Source organism: Centroberyx gerrardi, chromosome 9 (genome assembly GCF_048128805.1).
Source record: "Centroberyx gerrardi isolate f3 chromosome 9, fCenGer3.hap1.cur.20231027, whole genome shotgun sequence".
Taxonomy (NCBI): Eukaryota; Metazoa; Chordata; class Actinopteri; order Beryciformes; family Berycidae; genus Centroberyx; species Centroberyx gerrardi.
This window is the reverse complement of record NC_136005.1, coordinates 6,672,425-6,681,017: the sequence shown is the minus strand read 5'-3', so window position 1 is coordinate 6,681,017 and position 8,593 is coordinate 6,672,425.

Below are 8,593 nucleotides of genomic sequence, written 5' to 3'. Positions count from 1 at the left end.
GGTGTAGTGAGTTATTATGTATGCATATCTTATATCTATTTGCACAAATTGTATGCAACTCGGGGCTATGTTTTCTACATTATGCACACACAATAGCGTGTCATGCACAGTTAATACTGTACTTAAGATGAAATACATTTTTCCCTACAGGACCGGCTTCACACTGAGCTACAGGAACAGTAGAGTGAATAGAGAGAAAATGAATGACAAAATAAATAAAGAAAATGAATGGAGAAGTGATTACACCCTAATACCTGCACATACCCCACCCACCACCCCCACCCCACTATCCATACAGGCTGAGGCGGGCCGACCTGCCAGTGTGTGTGTGTGTGTGTGTGTGTGTGTGAGAACGTAGTCGGTCGGTGAGGCCAGTGTTTAACTGTGTATGTTTGACTTTCTGTGTCTCTTGTGTGCGTATGTGTTTGACTTTCTGGGTATGCGTGTGTGTGTACGTGTGTGTGTGTGTGTGTGTGTGTGTGTAACCATGTGTGTCTTCTCCTTATCTATTTTCATCTGTGTGTGTGTGTGTGTGTGTGTGTGTGTGTGTGTGTGTGTGTGTGGTTTAGGGTTGTAGTAATCATAGTAGCACGATGACAGACGAGCGGAGGGGAGGGAGGCCGGGTAACTGGGCAGCGGGCAGACCTTCAGGTGTGTGATAAAGTGAAGCGGGGGTGGGGGGGACAAGGGGCTGGGGGGGGGGCATATGGGAGTTTTATGGTAGCGGGGCGGGGGGGTGAATGTGTGTGTGTGTGTGTGTGTGGGTTTGGTTGGGTGTAGTGGGGTTCTGCTCGGGTGAGCTTGAAGAATGCCCATGTGGATCCTGGCGGGCGGAGAAGGAGCTCCTTTCATCACGTGTGGCTCGGTGCCCCCCCACCCCCCCACCCCCTTCCTCCTTTCACCCCCCACCCCACCCCACCCCCACCTCCCTCCATCCCTCCCGCTCACTTCCTCCTTTATTCACAGGAAACATTTAACAAAAAAAATAGATTGCATGCATGCTTGCCAGCTCCCTCTCCCTCTTCATCCTCTTTTCTGTTCTCCCATCTTCAAAATCCCCCTCCTCATTCTCATTCACACTCTGCCTCATCCTCTTTTTCTTCTTCTCTTATACCTTTCTCCCCTCCCTCCTCTCCCTCCCTCGCTCCCTCTCCTCTGTAGCGTGGGAGCTGTCAGTGGCGTTTGCTCTGACACACACTCAGCGCCCCGGCAGCAGGCAGGTCCCTGTGCTTTAAAGGGCAGCGGCTAATTAGCCATAATGGCTTCCATTTTGTCCCGGCCTTGCGTCATGCCTTTGATGCCGTGATTGGGAGCGCCCAGGGGGGAATACCAGACAATTTTCCATGTCTGATTTGTTAGAGAGAGAGAGAGAGAGAGTGTGTGTGTGTGTGTGTGTGGGGGGGGGGTGATAACAATGATGTCAGGGCAAAACAGAGAGTATGTTAGTGTTTCCTCAGTGAGTGATATGGACTGTGTCTCTGCATCCTTGAAGGAGGTAATTAGACTTGTTTTATGTAACTGTGTACATTTCTCACACAGTGATGGAAGATTTGTTTTCTTTTCTGCTGTGGAAGAGTTTGGCAAAACTCTCTGAGGTCGGGAATTGGGTGTGATGATACAAGGAGAAAAGTATGCATGTGTGTGTATGTATGTGTGTATATATATATGGCATCAGGGTATGAAATTAACTTTTTTTTTATAGTCATTTAATTAGTCATTAGTCATTTATTTATAAGTCATTTTTGCCCCCTTGATCTGATTTATAGGGGCATTTTGGTAATTTTCAGGGGCAATTTGCTTTGCATATTTGCAAATAAGCACGCAATTTGTACCACAAAGATTTGTTTTACTTTAAATTATGATATAACACCACATGAACAATCACAGACATTTTCTGTTGCTTCAGACTGCGTGCTCAGTTAAAAATGCTCAATTTTTCTCACACAGAACGTACTGGAAAGTTGTAGGCTCCCATGAATCATCTACGGTGGCCCATGGGGGACAGTAGTCGCATTCCCACATGAAAATCTGACAATTCTATTAATTAACTGTACACAGGGTGAAATGTAAAAATGGGTACTCTTAATTGGATGCAACTATAATTTTTAATTTCATGGCCATTTCACGAATTTTCAAGATAATTTTTTTCCCCCTGAGCCAAATTTCTGACCCTGATTGGCAGCGTCCTGCAGGGTGAAGGGGGACGTCTGCACCTTACTCCACTTAAACCCTGAAACTCTCCCTGGCCGTCGCCCCCTGCCTCCTCCACCCCCCCCCCCCCCCCACCCACCCCCCCCCGGATCAGGATGACTGGAGAACTATAGAGGCGGCCCCCTTTGAACCTTCCCAGCACACACAGAAATAGACACACACACAGAAACATAAACACAAGAATACCCGCACGAACACGTACACATACACACACACACCACTTAGGCGCTAATGGTGCTTGAAGCCCATCGCGGCGCAGCGCAGCGCTCCCAGGGAGAAAGAGCTGGCTGGAAAGAGAGAGAGCGAGAGAGAGAGAGAGGGAGAGAGATGAAGGGAATGAAGGGGAGAGAGGTGGGGAGTGTCAGGTTCCCCTTCTGCATGTCTAAAATAGGTTTATCTCTGCCAGCGAGGTGTCTCTTTGTGTCTCCACGCTGGGGGCTGAAGAGGGAGAGAGGATGCAGGCAGCCAGGGTAGAGAGAGAGAGAGAGAGAGAGAGAGAGATAGAGAGGATGGGGGGTTTACTGGGATGGGACCACCTGCATCGCTCTCTTTGCTGGGAGATTATGCGGGCACACAAAGCGGCGCAGGGAGGAGGGCAGGGGCATCGGGGGAGCAGAGCGTCAGGAGAGTGAGCAGCGTGGAAAGTGGAGCTGGCGTGTGTGCCAGGGGTTTGCCACATACTGTAACCCCCCCTCCACACACACACACACACACACACACACACACACACACACAACCTCCTCCCGTCTCTCAGGACATCCCCTTCCCCTCCCGTCTCCTCCCTGCCCTCCAGAGTGTCTCGCTCACCCGTCTCCCCGTCCCCAACCGAACGGCCTCAAGATGTCGCTGCGATTCATTTGCCTTTACGTGTTTCTGATCCTGAACCCGACTCATTCAAAACCTCGGAGGAGGAAATCTTGTCGGTGTGCTGTGTGGCAAGTAGCGGCTGATCGAAGGTGCGATGGCCTCCTCTTTGAGTATATAGAAAACATATAGGTGTGAAAAATAGACACTCAGAAGTTCAATTCCAGTGATAAATTCCATTTTGTCTCACCCCATGTTCAGACTGTGAGCAGCAAGATCAACAAGTCACCGGAAGTCCATTCATTTCCTGTAGCGCTGAGCAACTAGGGAAACTCGGCCGATGTGTGGATGCTCAACAAGCTTGTTGGCCGAGAAATGAATGCTGCCTAATTAGCGCTTGCTAGCTAGCTATATTAATTCATCAATCTAGCACTTTTAAAGGCAATACCAAAGCAGTGAAAAATACATGATTTGCCTGTTCAAAACTTTGCAGCTGCAGACCACAACATAGATGCATCCGAAGCCTCTCATGTCCAAATCCACTAGTTCCCACTAAATCCACAAATTCCCATTTCAAAATATGAGTGATACACGGACGAAACAAACCTAATAAATGGCCTTGTCCTTTACAGCAATGTCTTCTTGTATGTTAGGATCCGCAGGTTTGGTTGTATCAGTTTTAGCTAAATGTAAACAAATGAGAGCAGCATCTTGAGGCCATTCAGACGAACACTCTCCCTGCATCAGCTGGCCTGGCTGCCAGCGCCCAGTTCAGTGGAGGGATGCTGAGGGTCGAACGCCCTTTCACATTTAAATCTGCCCCCAGAACAGGCATGAGTCTTATAACCGACATACCAACATTAGTCTCTACTAGCTAACAGCTAACTGAGCACTTGTCTCTTTCTATTTAACAGGAAATGTAATAAATTGTGAATGAAATACCTACAAATAAAAAACATTTGTGTTAGCTAACTTACCTCTGTCTTTGACAATGCCAGTGTTGCCGTCACAGTCCCACCTGACGTTTCAAATTGGCCCGCCTCCTCTCTTTTTTGATTGGTTGCCTGATTGAACCAATCATAACAGTTTCTGTCCTGAGAAGGTGTTTCAATAAGCAAAGCTCCTACCTGCGTATGGATAGTGGGGTGGGGGTGGTGGGTCACACAAAGGGCTGGGGCCACTGACAGGGCCCAGTGTTCCCAGCAGCAGCAGTACAGTATCAGTGTACACAGTGTGATGGCCGTGACAGTGACCTTTAGTAACCTCCAGTACTGTCCTGGACCTGAGACTGAAGCCTTCCAGTCAGAAATGGAAGACAGCTAATCAGTTAATTACTGGGTGATGAAGCCTTTAACCTGAATTGACTGTAATGGGACATTGATTGTAAAGACATTTTGATCAAATTCCACACAAATATGCATTACTATGTTTTATAATTATGGGTTTCAATTTTTCAGTTTTTCAAGTTTTGGTGTCCCATGGTCTAGATGCTGTTTCAGATTCTTATCCACCCTTCCTTGGATTTGAATGTGTGAATGGAGGATTTTCCCACTCAGCTGTAGTTTCACTTTATCTACGCTGGCTTCATATTTGTTATGACTTGCTACGGGATATTTGCGTGGATATTAAAGAGCAACAGTTTCCGACATGTATGTTTTCATAATTATGTGTGAACGAGTAGCTGTTAAAATGACCAAACACAGCGTGGCGGCAGATAGAGTTGCTAAGTGTGCACTTTCCCTGCTGGATTCCTGCCTCACCAGTTGGTTTTGACACCCTCATGCTGCTGCCGCTCATTTTCTTATCTTTCTATTTGCTTTTTGAACCTCCTTGGCCAGCGCAGCTCTCAGACGCCTGAACTCGAGCTTATTTTTCTACCCGGTAAGTGTCAATTTTAGCATGACCTCACCGGGCTCTTTGTGTATTTATCTATCTGAAGTCGTTATCTTGGGGTCTTCTGAGGACAGGATCCCACCCAGGGAGAACGGATGCCGAGCTCCAGTGTAATCGCTGTTACAGCAGTTTTGATGTAGCCTAGCAGTTGCATTTAGTCATTTACCAAGTCACAGAATGTGATCTGTAACTATTCCATGTGCTACTGAACTAGAGTGAGCTCCTGTGTAGAAACCTGACTCTCCAACTCACACAAGCCCACTTCTCCAACCTCTAGGCCAGTGGTCCTCAACTCCAGTTTTCTATTTTGCCAGGCAGTTTTCATCCTAGCTGTCTAATCAGAGTTCTGTTTAGCCCTGGGACAAGAGGTGAATGCAATTAACTACCTGCCAGAATAAAAAACCAGCAAGACTCTGGACCCCGAGGACCGGAGTTGAGAGAACCACAGCTCAAGGCTACCGTCGAGAAATTGTATACCATTTGAAATGTAAAAAAAAATCTGAAAAACATCCCTTCACCTACCTCCGAAGCTCATTTCTTCCCTAGCACTTCTCTCTTGTATGATCATTCTTTGGTCACAGAAATATTCAGGTCACTATGGCTCTGATCCACTCCTTTTTGTTGGTTTCTTGTCATTTCTGTGATCCAGGAATTAAAGTTTATCTACTGTAGAACTGTAAGTTGCTCTGGATCAGCTTAATGCCTAACTATATGTATATAATTATAATTTTGGCAGCCCCAGGGTGAATCGAACCCCTAATCCTGGCAGTGCTAACCCACACCCAGTGTGCTACACATTTTACAGAAACAGGGAAATTGCATTGTCACCAAAAAACAAGTGAGGTTTTTCCACTGGCTTTGTGTGATTAGTCTTTCAATCACTTTCCCCATTGAATTGCAATTCATCCATTGCTGTGTTTAGTGAAGATGATATATTGTGGTTAAACTACCATGGCCCCTCCTCTCCAGTGTCCAGGATGCTTCCACAGCTGTGAGCCGAGGTCCCGGGACTGGATGTCACCATTAATGATTGGTCAGTTCCCACTGTTTCAGGCATTGTCATTGGTCAAGATTAATAGCTGTTCCTGGTTAATTATTCCGGGCCTGAGTATTGGTCTGCAGCTGAACCTCGGCTGACCCCCCGCTCCTCCGTCAACGTACAATGACTCCATTTGGACTTCCCCATTCACTCCCGCCGGCCTTTAAAACTAATAATTGTCGAGTTCCTTTTGTCTTTCTGCTGATGCGGGCTATTAGTGGAGCGGCGCGAGCATCTTGGCCCGGGTCTGGGCCGCGCCATTTTTTTGACGGAGCTGTTGTCCAAGTGTCCCACCCCCTGTCTCGTCGCCCTGCTCCCCCGCCTGAGAGGCCTGTGAGGAACCCGCAGACCTCAGCATCTTCTCAGCCCAAGGTGAAGAAGAGAACAGAGGGGGAGAGAGAACAGAGGAGCGGCGACCAGCAGAGGCAACCTGTGCTTCTCAGGGTCTGTCTGAATGGAGGTTTTTAGGTATTCATTGTGGCCCTCTCTTTCAGCCGCTCTCTGTTATTCAAAGCGCTGGCGGAGCCCCGGCTTGGCGTGGGTCTGAGCCTGCGTCCTTCCCAGCGAGCGCCCTGCGTTCCCCCGGGCCACGCTGACATTCTAATCATAACCCAGCGGCGGCAGCTTTGTGCGGAGCGATGGGAGCGCCGAGGACCGGCTTCCTGCCGCTCACGCTCCCTTTGTCCCGCTGGAAGGTGCCGCGGCCGGGATTAAAGCGGGCCACAATAGAGGCCGCCCATAAAATCGACCCCAGTCTCTCTGGAGCTGGAGGGAGAGGGCGAAGGGTGGTGACGGGGCGGAGGGGGTGTGTGTTTGTGTGTGTGTGTGTGTTTCTGTGTGTTCAATTCAGTTTAGGCAATTAGCTGATGCTCCTATTCAGAGAAACTTACAGTGGGTGAGCGGGTGAGTGATCGCTGTCTTGCTCAAGGACACTTCGACAGGACAGTCGGCTGCTGCGGGTTTGAACCTGCAACCTGGCCATGGGAAGTCTCACTAACCATTAGGATATCCTGCTGCCTGTATGTGTGTGTGAGCATGCGTGCTTGTGTGTATGTGTGTGCATTTGTGTGTGTGTGTGTGCCTGAATGTGTCTGCATGAGTGTGTGCACGTGTGCTTGTGTGTGTCTGTATGCTTGTCTGGGTGAATGATGGTATTAAAGTAATAATCTGTGGACTTTTTTCTATAAATAAATGTCACTATATAAATAATGTACTCTCTATCCCCAATTGATGTCACACAATAGTGATTCAGCCTATACATTCGTGAAAGCTTTTCCATTTGCTTGTAATCTTGCGGATTATCACTTTCAAGCGGCATTAAATGACAGCGCCACTGATTAATTTCTGCTGTGACTAAGCATCCGACAGCTGAATGACTTGAAACCCCTTGAGAATATTACTGTTCTCCACCTACACTGCTGCTGGTTAGATGTCATAATATTCGGTGAAACGACCCAAGACAACATTATTACATCTGCACTAGTCAAACTGCTCTCTTAGCAGTTCATTTACTTGATTGTTGAAGATACAGGATTTGACAATTAAGGATTATTAAACTGTGCTGATATTCCTAAATATTTACCATCAGTTTTCATCCTCCAATACTGAGAAAGATAAACATTGTTGAAGCAAGTGTGTACTGATGAACTGAGCATTAGTCACAGTACATAATAAGTCACTGTGGGAGAAAACCTCATATATCCAAAATGTCAACTTTTCAGGTACTAAGAAGTAAGAATAACAGCCTTGTCGTTCATGCATTTTTGAGTTTATCTAATTGAGTTTATCTAATTTGAAAACATTTCTTAAACCAAAGAGTTGTAGAATAGTCTCAAATCATCAACTTGAAGTTAAAACATGAAAATCATCAAAATTGGAGTTGGTTTTCACCCGACTGCGACGTAATTAAATCCATACCCATAATGAGCTGTAAGTCAGTGATCTGTACAGTTTTCCCTCTCTGAAACATGCGTGCGGTAGCCGTCCCCCGTGACACTGACGGAGTGTGTGATCATAACGATGACCCCGACATTCCTCTCCGCAACACACTCCCTCTCTCTCTCTCTCACATCTCCGCCACGCAGACCCCCCGCCGTCGTGTAATAAATGTTCAGCGCCATAATCAATTTGCAATGCTTGGGGAGCATCTCCCTTGATTTAGCCTGTAAAAAAAAAAGAAAGAGAGAGCGAGAGAGAAAAGGATGAGGCAGAACAGAGAAGAGAAGAAGGGTCCCTGAGAATGTGGCGAGAGCGCGAGGCGAAGAAGAGGGAAGGAGGGGGGTCTATTAGAGAAAAGACTTCCCGTGGCGTAAATAGTATTCATGGCTGACAGAGTGGTCATGGAGGATAGACGAGGGTCTTCTTCTCTGTGGAGATGGAGCTGACTCATTCTCCGCCTGGCCTTTCTTCCTGACGCGGCTCGCCGAGGGGCTCCTTTGTGCCTTAGCAGCAGGTAGCGATGGAGTGGCAGGTCAACTCTCAGGCCAAGACAACCACCCCCTTCTCCCATCAACCCCTGCTGTGTGTTTGTGTGTGCAGGAGTGAGAGTGTATGATTGTGCGTATGTGTGTGTGAGAGAGATGTGGGAAAGAGGGGCTCATGGTAAACCACACATCTAAAGTCAGTTTTTTAGTAATCTAGCATTTC